The sequence below is a fragment of the Balaenoptera ricei genome, chromosome 3 (genome assembly GCF_028023285.1).
Source record: "Balaenoptera ricei isolate mBalRic1 chromosome 3, mBalRic1.hap2, whole genome shotgun sequence".
NCBI lineage: Eukaryota > Metazoa > Chordata > Mammalia > Artiodactyla > Balaenopteridae > Balaenoptera > Balaenoptera ricei.
In genome coordinates, this window is record NC_082641.1 from 17,096,107 (window position 1) to 17,112,199 (window position 16,093).

Below are 16,093 nucleotides of genomic sequence, written 5' to 3' on the forward strand. Positions count from 1 at the left end.
GTTAATCGTTATTTCCTCTCAGGATTGCAAAATATATTTCATCTGTTCTCTGTGATAATTATAGGTTTAATTTTTAAAATATATTTCCACTCATATGTTCTTTTGCTGCAAGTGTGTAACCTGTTTTATAGATATCTTTCACCAATTCTAGACACTTCTTAGCCACTTTCACTTCACATACTGTTGCTCACTTCTATATTTTCTACATTCCCTCCTTCTGTAGTTTGAACTAGATATTTTGGACCTCACTTTGCCCTCTTTTCCTTTTATTCCATTTCTAAACTTTCTTCCCTATTTTCTTTATCTACTTGGCATTCAGTAATTTTTCAGATATATCTTCCAGTTTAACTATTCTCTATTCAGCTATCATTCACCTGAGTTATTTAAACAACTTAAATATTGTCTTATTTTTAAAATCTCCTGGATTATTTTTGATTGTATCTTATTCTTTGAGCAATATTTTAATTATATTTTATCTTTCTGAAAATCCATAATTATTACTCTCAATTCTATAATAATAATTTCATTTTTTATTTCTTTTTCTGCTATCACTTCTTTTGTGTTGTTTCTCTCTGTGTTGCTGACTTTCACTGGAGAACTTATATTTGCTTGAATTTACTTTGTGAAAGCTTGGAAAAAACTAAGTAAGGATGTTGTTTTTGCCCTAGTTTGAATTTGAAGTTGCTTCTTTATAACTAAAGTGTTCTACTCATCTCTGTTCACTGATTTATGGTTTCTAATATAGACTAGTTTTTCTCTCCCACCTCATCTTCATTGCCACTTATAATATTGATATTTGCATTTTCTTCAAAATTAACACCACATGTTTTAGCTCACCTTTTATTTCTTACCAGATTTGCAATAAGGCAACATTATGTACTATTTAGGACTTAGTGTTCAAAAGCAGAATATTTTATCAAAGTATCTGTTCTGCCAGATATAGTACCAAACCCATTTAATTATCTTTGTATGTGGCCAACTGCCTACTAGCAAACAAAATATGTTAGATAATATTAGGAGTGATTAGGATTAATATTAGTGTGATTACCATATATAAAAAGATCTACATATTTATTTGAAGCAATATAAATTCTGATATTTAAAAAATTTTTCCTGTAAAATAAAACACCACTTATCATTAAAATTCAAACATAAGCTAATGAAATATTTTCAACTTTTTAGAACTCATACAATCGGATTTTAAAGCAGCACTTAATTTTTAATGTACACTCTTCCAAAGAAATGTGTTAGTTTGTACTTATTTGTATGTTTTGTTCATCTAGCGTGTATTGTAATGTATTCTAAAAGTGTGTCCTTAGAATCTCAGATTAGTTTATAAATTTGTCAATAGAAAGGACATATTTCTTTCCAAATTTGGAATTACCTTATGGTATGTAGCATTCAATTTGGTAAAAAAAAAAAAAAAAAAAAAAAATGTAATTTTGCAATTCTTTTTCATTTTAATCATTTGAAATTTGGTTATTAAAATATGCAATATTTGGTGGCAGACATAAGCAAAGTAGCTGTGAATCATAAAATCTCAACTTCACAATTCAAAAAAAATAGAAAAATAGGCAAAATCCTCAGAAAAATTATGAAAAGGTAAAGAGTATATGTTAGTGAATTTTTCTACAGTAGCGAGTAATTCCCCCCAAATCCCATATCTTACAAGAAACATCCATACATTGTTCTCATTATATGCCAAGGTTGTGTACTACCTGTTGTAGCATTTTCTACTGTTTTGACCTTCCAGGATAGAAGTTAAAGTGATCCCCTACTTGAGATGTATCATTCTTTTTGTAGAGGAAAAGAGCATGAAAGCTGGCAAGATTTGCAATAAGTTAAACCTTTAGTTCAGAATTGTCCCATGGCATGCCTACTCAAAGCTCTTTGGTCAAAGCAAGTCACATGCCCAAGGCCCTACCTCAAAGAACATGTTTTCAAATTGCAATAGATAAGGAGATATAATCCTACTTCACAAAAGAGACGAGCAAGTATTGGATAAAATATAAATACTGACTGTAATAAGAGAAAACACACACACAAAAACAAAGAATAGATTTGTTTGTACTACTTTTAAAAGAATAGGTATAGTAACTCTTTGTTTGTGATGAGAATGCTTGAGATCTTCTCTCAGCAAATTTGAAGTATACAATACAGTATTATTAACTATAATTACCATGCTGTACCTTGGAGCCCCAGAACTTTTTAATCTTATAACTGAAATTTGTACCTATTGTCAATTATGCCTCAATAAAACTGAAAAAGAAAGAAAAAAAAGGAATATATGCAGTTCTATAGCTGAACAATAATGCTCTGTTTTCTTTTATAAACTATATTTATTGAATTGAAAGGATATGTATGTCACGCAGCCTCTACTCCATCCTCCATAGAAAAGGCTTTTGTTAAAGACTACTATAATTATTTAAATTCTGTTACCTAGAATTTAAGTGCGTGATTTGAACATTTACAGAATGTAGATCTTATAGGACTAAATTATTTTTAGTTAACGTAAGATGACTGGCACATAAGAGTGAAATGAAAGAAATCTATTTAACTTTGTTTTGTTTCCTAAGTCTAGGAATGTTTGAATTCCATAGCTTTCCCATGGAGAGAGATGACAACTGTCATCCCCTAGTATTGAAATGTGTAGCTTATGTTTTGTGTCTTTTTTCCTTCAAGATTCTGTCATGGTAGATCAGTAGAGTTATCAGCTTTCATTGTGCAAGAATATATAAAAATAACAGAGGGATAGCTAATAGTAAACTGTTTCAATATTTTCCAAATTTGAAACAATAACCATATGATATTGTTAGTATTACTTTGTTAACCTAATATGTCAAAAAGCTACACATTGTATCTATACAGAAATGTGGGACTCAGACTAACTAAATTCAGGTCAGTGATAACACAATTATAAACTAATTTCTAAAATTTAATTTTAGAAATTAAATTTTAGAAACTAAAAATTTCTAGAAAAATTTAAAAATTTTTAGAAATTAAATTTTACTAATTTATGTATATAAAAAATTATAATGTACAAGTTATTCTTCATAGCAAACAGTGGTTTTTCAACAATTTTGTTAAGTTCAGCAGAAAATCTAGAATTAAAATATTCATTTATAAATAACCAAATTTCAAACTCCAAAACTACGGTTTTGGTGGCATTGCTGATGATTTCACTATTTCCTTTATGTCATTCTATTTACTGTTTCTAGATCTTGCTCACAATTCTATGGGAAGAGCTATATATATTCCTCAGAATTATATGTTTTAAATAATACTCCGAAAGGATATTTATTAGTGTTTCAACAATATCATGGTCATGAAAATTCTCAGATCTCTTGCTGTGGGTTCACACTTCTGGAAGCATTACCATACCCATGTCTAGGATGTGCTTCCCAGACTGGCCACCAATCAATGACTGAGGATGGTAGATACAGCAGAGCCAAGACACTCCTGACTCTAAAAAGCATGGTTTGAGATTTCCCATGGACCTGGCCAAAGCTTCCTCAAATCTAAACTACAGTCTGAGCCACATCCTGCCCAACTCCCCTTATTTCTCTGTCTCATTTTAAGGGTTTCATCCCTGCATGAAAGCCTGGAGCCTCTCCTTGCCTGCTCCTGCCTCTTCGCCTTTATCTTTTGCAGGTATCTCCTCAATAAAACCACATTTAATTCCCTTTAGAAGAGCTTAACTGACTTAGGTAGCAGGAAATGGTTCAAGAAAAAGGTGGTAGATTATTCTTGGGTTACTTACTTACTGCCTGGCAAGCTAGGGAAATGTCATTTTGTGTGGTAAGTGGGCTATGGATTGTCTCCAGTATAAGATGGAGTCCCAAATGCTCATGATTTCACTTGTGGTGACTGGAGAAAATGGTCCAGTGAAGAGGACTGCCATTACACTTACAGTGATTCAGGCTTTTGAAAGATTTGGGGGAGAATACTGCCTTTAAGGAATGAGGAGTTGACTGGTTTTTGATGACCTGTATTGATGTCCAGCAGAGAGATTATAGGCGACTAGGGCCATTGTTGGTAAAATCTGGGATGCTGAATTGGGGGATGGGGACATCTGGATAGACTCTCTAGACAGATGATCCTGAAGAAGTTGTCTGTGCTGGAGCCCTGGAATCCTCAGAGTTCACAGAGGTGACTCACCAGTCTTTCCTAGTGAAAGCTAACAGTTTATGCCTGACAGAGAACACTGTAGTAGCCTCTCTCACAAGGGCAACAGGTGACCACCTTTCCTCAAGAGATTCATTTCTTCTCCCGTGGGTCACAGGCTGGGAATTAACATTAAATTGCAACCTAATCCAACTGGAATGTGTTGATAAGAAAGAGCATATACACTTATAGAGGAGATATAAGATTTAGCTTATATTAGCAGGAGTTGAAGGAATGACCCAGGGATTGCACTTTGGGGGTACTTGCTGAGTAGGCCAGAATATAAGACTGCATAAGCAAGAATTCTCAGGACATGAGGATTAAACACTCAGGCAAGGGCCCCAGAAAATAGAGATATCTCCACACTCTAGAAGAATGAAGAAAGAAATGTCCCATGTTGAGCAACAGACATAGCTGAGTTGCCATGACAGAATAAAGAGGCTACAGGAGGAGAGAAAGCTGGATAGAATAAATTACGTGAGTCCAGAAAACCTACCAGAGGAGAGGTTTTCAGGAGGAGCCAGAATACATACCATTCGCCAGGGCCATCCAAACTGCATTGATGAGCGGCATCGGCAACACAACAGGTTAAGTGGTAGCGCTCTTCCGTAAGGCTGAGTTGATGACAAGGGAGGCAGTAACAAACTTGGAATTGTTCATCTATGGATCTCAAAATAACAGGAGTGACCTCCAATGTCAGAAAAGCAGCTAAGGTTCATGTGACCTAAAGGTGGTGGTAAAGATAGTGAGCATAGTGTTCCAAAGGGCAAAAGAGACAGGCAGCCAGCTTGGGTGCTGTTAACGTCTACAGCAAGAAAATGGCACGCATGGCGGAGCAGAAAGAGAACAGTAGTCACTCCGGTAAAAAGTCATAATTCTCTCCTCAGTTTCTGGAACTGTGTCTATTTGAAGATCCATAGCTCATTTATTGGTGAAGAGCCAGATAGCTAGAACAAAGGGTTTTTTGCAACAATGCAGTCAGTACATAGGACAAGGATTTCTTCAGTTCTTCCGCAAAGAGACGTATGGCCTTTTCCTTAGGTGACAGTAAATTAAGGAGAGAGCTACAGTTTGATTCTGAAGGCTGTCTGCTGGCAGAATTCCCTTAAGAGGCTAATTAGCTATGGCCCACCCATATTATAGAGGGTAATCTGTTTTACTCAAAGTTTACCGATTTAAATGTTAATCTCATCTAAAAAATACCCTCACAGAAACACCTAGAATAATATTTGGCCAAATATCTGGTTGCCATGGCCTAACTAACTTGATACAGAAAAGTAACTATTCCTTTATGTAATATTTTTTCTGTCTTCATTTTCTCCTTCCTCTTCTCTCTGTTCTCTTCTTTCTCCTTCTCCTTCTTCTTAATATCCTTATGCCTTTGTTTGTGTAGAAAGGAGATTAAGAGGTAATAACCAAGAAAGATACATGCAAACACTAATCAACTGCATTCTTATGGTAACCTATAAAGATCAAACTGTGAGAAATCATGATTATTATAAAATAGTGTTATTAATCATGACACAGAGGTTTTGTGTGAAATGAATATTTTGATTTTATATTTTTCACCTGCTGATTCTTAATTTACTTCCCAATTAACTTACAAAGTTTTTCAGTTTTTGACGGCAACAATGATTTTTTTTAAAAAAAAGTGTTACTCATAGTTTTCCTGACAGCAATATGCAAGAAAAATGCTATGTTTGATAAGTCTGAAACTTACTTAAAAGATTGCAATCTTTACTTCTGTGTTCTCTGTTAAATGTCAGCTATGTTTGGCCATTTACTTAGAGCTAAAATGAGTAGTCAGTTAACCTGATAAGATATAATTCACAGTGCATTTTTCAAGATGATCTGAGGGGAGTCAGGTGAGGTCCCCAAAGCAAGTTGTACATTCCATCCTGTTGTTTCATATACTGAGAACTGTTGTTTCGTGAAGAAAAATTCAATCTACGCTTTTTATTATTTATTTTTCTGTTATGTAAAGACATGCAATAATATTTAGAAAGGGCTAATTTCTACTTCATGCACTTTGGAAAAGAAGAAGTATGGAATGACAAAACCCTAAACTTTTAGCTAGTTGGCTTAACTTACTGATGGGAACATTTTGATACATTCATTTAACTAAGAAGTATTTTTTGTGTATACTGTATCAGGTCAGGCACTGTGCTATACAATGAAATTATTATGGTAAATATAAGGTACATTGTGTGCTTCCTCTTAAAGCTTGTAGACTATGGAAAAGAGATAGAAATAAAAATGTCAAAACCATTATTATAGAATGGGAAGTACAGGGTGTTATTCCCTGGGCCCCTAATTAAGAGTCAGGGAGCTTGATTTATTCAAGTATAGTGGAATATTTAGAAGACAGGAAGAAGTATTCCTGTATCAATTGGTAGAGAAGTCACTAGTATTTTTGTGTCTAGGAGAAAATGCAAACTATCTTTTGGATTACCATTCTTTTTCAGACTTTTCCATGGCCTGGCCCCTTCTCAGTGATGCTGACTGAAAGGGATTAGGGATCTTTTTGCCCCAGAAAAAGTTACAACAGTGGTGGCAATAGCTAGAACAGATAGTGTTGCATCCTGTTGCAGATACTCCTTGAGAGGAGGGGATGATGTTATCACAGATTATGAACCTGGTATCTTCTCTTTGGACGAAAAACATGATTAGAACCTCTTTATAGATTGTCCAGAATGAAGTCCACTCACATTAAAGGCTCCAAAGACCTCAGAGGGGAACTCACGAGGAAGCAAGAGGGCATCTTTATTTGAGATCCAGAAATATCTCCAGGACCTGTTGGTTTGTCTAGATTATTCCTCTGTGGTTATGTTTTGAGTCTTTGCAGCACCAGCCACCCAGGCACAGTGGCAGACCCCCAAAACAGAGACTGGATGTGACTGTGCATAAGAGTTCTAGCCTTGGACAATAAGCATGAGCCTTTGTGGGACCCTAGAGAATCTTTCCAGGAATATGACTCACTAGATGAATCATCAAAATAGAGACCAAGATTCACTAGAGTGTGCTAGACATTTTTTTTTCCAGTTAAGGTTTATTGGAACTCTGTGGTCTAATTTACAATGCTCAAATCTTCCAGCAGTCAAGGAAAATCTTTGCACCTGATATTTTTGTAATTTGGAGCTTCCGGCAAAGGGAGGCAGCTTCCATCCAGACGTGCCCCTTGGGGTTTTGGACTCCCTGGGGTTTTAATGACCCTGACATAACTAGTAGGTACATTGCTTTTATTTTTTGTTTTGTTTCTGTTTTTTTGGTTGTTGTTTTGTTTTGAAGACAAGGTGTTAGAAACCACAAACATTTTTTTGTTTAATTTTTGTTGAAAGAGGGTAAGATTTAACTGGGTTGGAGATATACACTATCCATTGGGGTGGGAAAAATTACTTTAAAGTTTTTTAATATTATATATATATATATATATATATATATATATATATATGTATAGATATATAGAGACATATATACTACTGTATTTGAGGAAGATCTGATTATTGTTATAGTAACCTCTAAATACCTGATCAAGTATTTCAAAATGATTTGCTCAGTGGTCTGTTTAAAATTGTAATTTGAGTTTTTCTTTATAATGAAAATTCCCTGTAAATATTTCCTCTATGTCTGTATTTAGAAAGTGTTATTTTTGAAAATTAATTATACACGAGTAGACCTGTATGTTTATGTTACCTGAAAGATTGATTATAGTAGGTCTATTTATACATTAGACTAAGCATTGAGGGGATGAATATCCTTGTCTGAAGTTTCCAAATCACATCAAAGAGAGCAAAAAATATATATGTAATTAACAATGATACAAAAATATTGGTCACTTTTTACATTTCATAAAGAATCATGGCTACAGGTTTTTTTAAAGTATTATTACTATTTTTAATTTCAGGCAGTTTTTTTTTATTGGAGTATAGTTAATTTACAGTGTTGTGTGAGTTACAAGTGTAGCAGAGTAACATTTTTTTGGTAATACAGTTTATTACAAAATATTGAGTATCGTTCTTTGTACTATACATAGGTCCTTGTTGTTTATCTATTTTATATATAGTAGTATGTATATGTTACTCCCAACTTCATAATTTATTCCTCCCCCCCACATTTCCCCTTTGGTAACCATAAGTTTGTTTTCCCCTTTGGTAACCATAAGTTTGTTTTCTTTATCTGTGAGTTGGTTTCTGTTTGGTAAATAAGTTCATGTGTATCATTTTTTTCTTTTTTTAAGTTCCACACTCTAGTGATATCATATGGTATTTGTCTTTCTCTGTCTGACTTAACTTCACTTAGTATGATTAACTCTAGTTCCATCCATGTTGCTGAAAATGGCATTATTTCATCTTTTTCAGTAGTGTTCCGTTTTATATATTTATATATATATATATATATATGTATATATATATATATATACATATATATACACATATATATATATATATATATATATATATATATATATATATACGACATCTTCTTTGTCCATTCATCTGTCGATAGATATTCAGGCTGCTTCCATGTCCTGGCTATTGTAAATAGTGCTGCAGTGAACACTGGGGTGCATGCATCTTTTTGAATTATGGTTTTCTCCAGATATGTGCCCAGAAGTGGGATTGCTGGATCATATGGTAGTTCTATTTTTAGTTGTTTAAGGAACCTCCATACTGTTCTGCATAGTGGCTGTACCATTTTACATTCCCACCAACCGTGTAAGAGGGTTCCCTTTTCTCCACACCCTCTCCAGCATGTATTGTTTGTAGACCTTTTGATTATGGCCATTCTCACTGGTGCGAGGTGGTTCCTCATTGTAGTTTTGATTTACCTTTCTCTAATAATTAGCGATTTGAGCATCCTTTCATGTGCCTGTTGGCCATCTCTATGTCTTCTTGGGAGAAATGTCTATTTAGACCTTCTGCAATTTTTTTCATTGAGTTTTTCTTTTTATATTGAGCTGTGTGAGCTGTTTGTATATTTTAGAGTTTAATCCCTCATGGGTTCCATCGTTTGCAAATATTTTTTCCCATTCTGTAGGCTCTTTTCGTTTTGTTTATGGTTTCCTTTGCTGTGCAAAAGATTTTCAGTTTAACTTAAGTCCCATTTGTTAATTTTTGTTTCCATTTTCATTGCTCTAGGAGGTGGTTCCAAAAAGATTTTGCTACAGTTTATGTCAAAGTGTCTTCTGCCTATGTTTTCCTCTAGGAGTTTTATAGTATCCATTCTTACATTTAGGTCTTTAACTCATTTTAAGATTATTTTTGCGTATGATGTTAAAGAATGTTCAATTTCATTCTTTTACATGTAGCTGTCCAGTTTTCCCAGCACCACGTATTGAAGAGGCTGTCTTTTCTCTACTGCATATTCTTGCCTTTGTTGTCATAGATTAATTGACCATAGGTGGTTGGGTCTACTTCGGGGCTCTCTTTCCTGTTCCATTGATCTATATTTCTGTTTTGTGCCAGTACCATGTTGTTTTCATGACTGTAACTTTGTAGTATGGTCTGAAGTCAGGAAGTCTGTTACCTCCAGCTCGGTTTTTCTTTCTTAAAGTTGGTGTGGCTAATAGGGGTCTTTGTGTTTTCATACAAATTAAAAATTTTTTTGTTCTAGTTCTGTGAAAAATGCCATTGGTCATTTGATAGGGATTGCGTCGAATCTGTGGATTGTCTTGGGTTATATGATCATTTTAACAATATTGATTCTTCCAGTCCAAGAACATGGTATATCATTCCAACTGTTTGTGTCATGTTTAATTTCTTTAATCAGCATCTTATGGTGTTCAGAGTACAGTTCTTTTGTCTCCTTAGGTAAGTTTGTTCTTAGGTATTTTATTTCTTTTGATGTGATGGTAAATAGGATTGTTTCCTTAATTTTTCTTTCTGATCTTTTGTTGGCTTTAAGTGGGCTTTAAGGCTTCAGTTCCCCCCTATACTCCTGGTCTAACCACACACCTGGGGGGGCCTTCAGGCAGATTTTTTTAAAGCTATTTGAATGTATGTTCAAGGGCAGCAACAAATCTCTCATCCTTGGATTTAATACATCTTTTTATTGCATTATAGATGAATTTACTTTATAAGATAGTTACTTACCTTTGCTGTGATAGGTTCACCAGTTCTTTTATAATAAGTTTGGTTCAGCTCAGCATCTAAATTCTACAAAATTAGTCTTGCTCATTTCCATTTAGATGAGCGCCTGATTAAAGTACAATGGCACTCTGACTTCTTAATATAAACCTTTACATTTTTTTATAGGAAAGTTTTACACAGTTTAACACAATAAAATTTGATGCCATTCAAGCACTATATATTTGTCTTAGTTCATGTTTTCATTATGATGTGCTTGAGTTCTAAGGTTTGTGTAAGTGTATAAAGATTTCTAGTAACATTTTCCCCAGAATAGTATTTTAATTTTTATCAGGAACTTGAACATTAATAGTTAGTATATGAGGAGAAACATGTGAAGAATAAAGAGGTGAATAAAGATGAAAAATTAAAAATTGAGGATAATAATGAGGATGTGAACTAAAACCCTGGCTGCATTGTCTTCTATGAATAATTTTCCAGACTTTACTGAGTATATCCATGTTTTCTCATTCTTCTCAAACATTGGAAGGGCTTTCTTTCTTTTAAATCTCTCAGTAATTATTCTTGTTATCCTCTACTAGTGACTTATGAAAGAAATTTCTCCTGCCGTTACTTGATTTTCTCTGTTTCATTAATCTCTTCCTGTGTATTGGATCATCACATCAACATTCAAATATGCTCTAGAATCTCTTACCTCAAACAGAAAAAAAAAAAAAAAGACAGTAAAAATATTAGTTAGATCTCTGAAATAAATGTCTGGTCCAGAAAATAACTTAATGATATGAATTCTGGCACAGACATCACCTTCTTAAGTCCAGAGAAATGTCTTTCTTTGATTTTTTCCTCCTCTAACACATTACTGTGCATTGTCTTATTGGAACAAGCTACTAAATCTCTCCAACCCTTCAACGTGTCATTGAATTCATATTCTGCAACTTCCTGTCCCAATAATGTTAATCTCACCATTTCTTTTATCCCTTGTTTGATTATATAGAAAGTAAAGATAATATCTGTAGCAGACATAAGTGGTTGCCTACCTCACTTTCAATCTCCCTACTTGGTTATTTTGTTCATGTTTTTAATTCTCTCCCATAGGACTCACTGTTAAATCCTGCGTACTCTAAGCTGATCATTAAAATCTTTTTCTCTTTGCCAGTGATAGATCTAGGGATGATTATGAAACTTTGATCCTACCCTAAAGATAAAAAATATATTTTAATCATGGTTAAATTTGTATTCATCTTCATTTACATTTGGAGAAGTCTGCTGGAAAGAGTCTGGGGAAAGTTTCCCCTTTAAAAAAGAAAACTCACACAAGAAGAGTTACCCACATTTTCTACTACACGTTCTCATGTTTACACACAGAGTCATAACCATTTTACTCTCATGAAGGGAGGAAGGCTGAGAACAAAGGTGCTGAGGAGGGCAGGTCAGAAAATAACGCAAAAAGCTGGGTTCTTGATGACATCATTCAGCCACTGAATTAAACAACCCTGGGGGTGCCTGACCTTTAGAGTCTTTGCTATATGAGGTAATACATTTTTCTTACTGAATTGGGATTTTCTATTTTTTTCAGGCAAAAGAATCTTATATAGTGTAGTACTTACCCACAAGTCTGGTGAGATGATTTAATAAGTTAATTCACATATACCACATAGCAGAGAGCTTGGGACATAAAATACTTAAAAATGGAAATTATTACAATTGAATTTTCCCCTCTTCCTCTCCTTCTTCTCCTTCTTCTTCTCATAGTATTAGTATTAGTAATAATTAGTACTGTTTTATTTTACGATTTCATGCGGTCTAAGTAAATTTAATTTCCCCAATAGCAGTACCATGAATCTTTATGAAAGAAAACAAGAAACAATATCAAGCAATTAGATAAACACATAACATTTTCTGTAGTTTAAGAATCATCTTTTGGCTTACAAGATTTTCAGATGTAGGGGATTTTAAATGCCTACTCCGTTCTTCATTACCTGCTGAGTTATCCATGACCTAAATATATGCCTCATCCTTATATTTTTACCATTAGACTCATATGCCTCCTTCAGGGGTGATGCATTCTACTCAATAATGACAGATAATGATATAAAATTTAAGCAAATAGTAATGTTATAAATGGACCTTAATCATTTCAAATCTTATGTTTCTCACTCAGAAAGGACCAAGCTTTCCAAAATAGTAGTGGACCAGATGGAAGAAATGTAATATTCAAAGGCAAATCTATATATGTTACTTCAGATATATCAAGTAAAGGTAAAAATGGATATTTGTTTCTAAAGAGAGATAAAAGACCTTGCTAATTTTCATTAAGTACTTAGTCTTAATGAATTTCACTTAAATCCTAAGTAATTTTTAAATAGATCTTTATTGGAGTATAATTGCTTCACAATACTGTGTTAGTTTCTGCTGTACAACAAAGTGAATCAGCCATATGCATACATATATCCCCATATCCCTCTTGAGCCTCCCTCCCATCCTTCCTATCCCACCCCTGTAGGTCATCGCAAAGCACCGAGCTGATCTCCCTGTGCTGTGCTGCTTCTTCCCACTAGCTAACTGTTTTACATTTGGTAATGTATGTATGTCAATGCTACTCTCAGTTCGCCCCAGCTTTCCCTTCCCACCCAATATCCTCAAGTCCATTCTCTATGTCTACATCTTTATTCCTGCCCTGCCACTAGGTTCATCAGTACCATTTTTTTTTTTTAGATTGCATATATGGAATCTATTCCATATATATGCGTTAGCATACGTATTTGTTTTTCTTTTTCTGACTTACTTCACTCTGTATGACAGACTCTAGGTCCATCCACCTCACTACAAATAACTCAGTTTCGTTTCTTTTTATGACTGAGTAATATTCCATTGTATATAGGTGCCACATCTTCTTTATCCATCTAGGTTAGTTCTGTGTCCTGGTTATTGTAAATAGTGCTGCAGTGAACACTGTGGTACATGTCTCTTTTTTGAATTATGCTTTTCTCAGGGTATATGCCCAGTAGTGGGATTGCTGGGTCATATGGTAGTTCTAGTTTTAGTTTTTTAAGGAACCTCCACACTGTTCTCCATAGTTGTATCAACGTACATTCCCACCAACAGTGCAGGAGGGTTCCCTTTTCACCACACCCTTTCCAGCATTTATTGTTTCTAGATTTTTTGATAATGGCCATTCTGACCGGTGTGAGGTATCACCTCACTGTAGTTTTGACTTGCATTTCTCTAATAATTAGTGATGTTGAGCATCTTTTTGTGTGCCTCTTGGCCATCTGTATGTCTTCTGGGACCTAATTAAACTTAAAAGCTTTTGCACAGCAAAGGAAACCATAAATAAGATGAAAAGACAACCCTCAGAATGGGAGAAAATATTTGCCAGTGAAACAATAGATAAAGGATCAATCTCCTAAATATACAAACAGCTCGTGCAGCTCAATATCAAAAAAAACAAACAATCCAATTAAAAAATGGGCGGAAGACGTAAATAGACATTTCACCAGAGACATAAGTAATTTTTTGATTGACTTGAATGCCAGCTTTATATTCAGAGTGGTCAAGTTCAAATAATTTTTGGGAGAACTGAGCACACATGCAACAAAATGTGAGGACATTAATCGAAATTTAAGGACTATAAACTTTCCAAATAACTCTAACATAAAATCAGTGAAAAAATTTAAGCAATATATAATAGTGACATAACTGTTGCTTCAGTCTTCTTGTAAATTAAATATAAATAACACCGATAAGTAAATTTTCTTATATGGGTGTAATAAAAAATGGTTCTTGAAAATTAAAAAAGAGAAAAATTAAGTACATAATTACATTGGAGTCAAAGTACATTTTATTGTTGTTGTTGTGATAACAGTTGCTAATTTTCAACAATACAGGAATTGTTGCCTAACTATAGTTTTCTTTGTTCCAAATAGATTTTTCAAAGCAAAAATATGACATAAATTTTGCCCATAAGATGATTAGACAAAACTGGCGTTGGGATGGAAAATCATGTGTTTCAAGACCCTTCACACCAAGAGATATTTAAGCATTATTACTTAGATTAATTGAGCTTTTATTAAAGCTAATTTTCTAGTATTCACACTTCAAAATACAGATGGAAATAAAATATATAGTTCTCAATTTGGCAGGAGTGTACTATACAATTTATAATAAAGTTGATTTATATTAATTGCTAGAAAATTTATGGGCAACAGATTTATTTTAATGGAGTCATTTATTGTCCTAATTTGTTTTATTGATATTAGGATCCGGACATCTTGCTGTTTTAAAAGGATACTCAAGCACAGGGAGATCAGCTCCGTGCTTTGTGACCACCTAGAGGGGTGGGATAGGGACGGGGGAAGGGAGAGGCAAGAGGGAGGGCATCTGGGGCTATATGTATATGTATAGCTGATTCACTTTGATATACAGCAGAAACTAACACAACACTGTAAAGGAATTATACTCCAATAAAGCTGTTAAAAAAAAAAAGTTAACAAACAGCAAATTAAAAATGGATGATTTTTTTAATCCATTTACAATTAATTAAATAGTACATTTTGTTTTCTTTTCTTTTTTCTCCTTATGATTGTTGTTTTTCATTGTCGCCCCTATGTCCTTATGCTAATAAATAAAGTTGGTTTCTGCTAAATACAGTATTGAAAATCAAGAAGGAAATACACTATTCTCTTATTCTCCTTTAATTTGAAAATATGTGTATTGGCACCACTATATTGCTTTCAGTTAACGTTAATTTGTGTGTACTTCACATTTTTAATCAGTCTTGCTAAGGGTTTCTCTTAGTTTCTTGTTGCTGCTGTAACAAATTAACACAATCTTAGTGACTTAAAACACCACAAATTTATTATTTTACAGTTCTGGAGATCACAGTTCAAAATAGGTCCAACTAAGCTACAGTTAAAATGTTTACAGGACCCCATTCCTTCTGCACATTCTGGGAATCCATTTTCTTGCCTTTCTCAGCTTCTAGAGGCTCTCCCCAATCCTCAGCTACTGGCCCCCTTCCATACTTACAGCCTGAAATGAAATCATTCTCACTTTGCTTCCACTGTCACATCTCCTTTTCTGACTCCGACACTTCTGCTTCCCTCGTCTACTCTTTTTCAAAATAAGGACCTTTGTGATTACACTGGCTCACCAGGGTAATTCAGGAAACGCTATGGAGATCCTAACTTAACTGCATCTGCAATGTCTCTTTGCCATGTAAGGGAACATATTCCCAGGTTCTGGGAAATAACACTTTTACAACTTGGGAGGGGGTATTATTCTACTACTACAGAGTTTATCAATTTTATTAAACTTTCAAAGATTAAAGCTTATGGCTTTGTTATTTTTCTCTATTTTATATCTTTGATCTTTGTTCTCATCATTCTACTTTTTATCCTTCTTCTTCCTCTGGGTTTTAAATTTTCCTTTTTCCTTTTTAGAATCTTGAGATGGAGGCTTAGCTTATTGATTTTTTAAACTTTCATATTTAAATGATAAAGTATATCCAAAGACTGTTTTGCCTCAATCATATAAGTTTTGATAAGGGAAATTTCTATTTCCATACTGTCAATAATATATTTTAAATTCCCATTGCATTTTTTTAAAGAAGTGTTAATTTAGACACGTACTGCTAATTCTCAAACACATAAGATTATCTCATTATTCTTCGCGAAAACACTTATTCATTTATGTATGTTCACAGAACATATGATCCTTTGTGACTTATTGAGACTTGTTTTATAGCCCCAAAGACTATGTATTTTAGCTGCCAGATGTAGTATTCTATAAATTTCTGTTAGGTAAGTTAGATAATAATATAGTTTAAAACTTTTATATCTAGA

General features: G+C 33.9%; 1 protein-coding gene across 2 annotated transcripts in view; it reads left to right on the forward strand.

The window, feature by feature from the left end:
• Positions 1 to 16,093, forward strand: part of LOC132362139 (serine/threonine-protein kinase MARK2-like) — a 138,991-nt gene that overhangs the window by 85,711 nt on the left and 37,187 nt on the right. The window contains exon 2 of one of the 2 annotated variants that reach the window (XM_059916145.1): positions 12,412 to 12,509. The exons of the other annotated variant lie outside the window; for it this stretch is intronic. The gene's annotated coding sequence lies outside the window, so the exon portion shown is untranslated. The remainder of the gene's footprint in view (positions 1 to 12,411; positions 12,510 to 16,093) is intronic. 2 annotated transcript variants of the gene reach the window in all.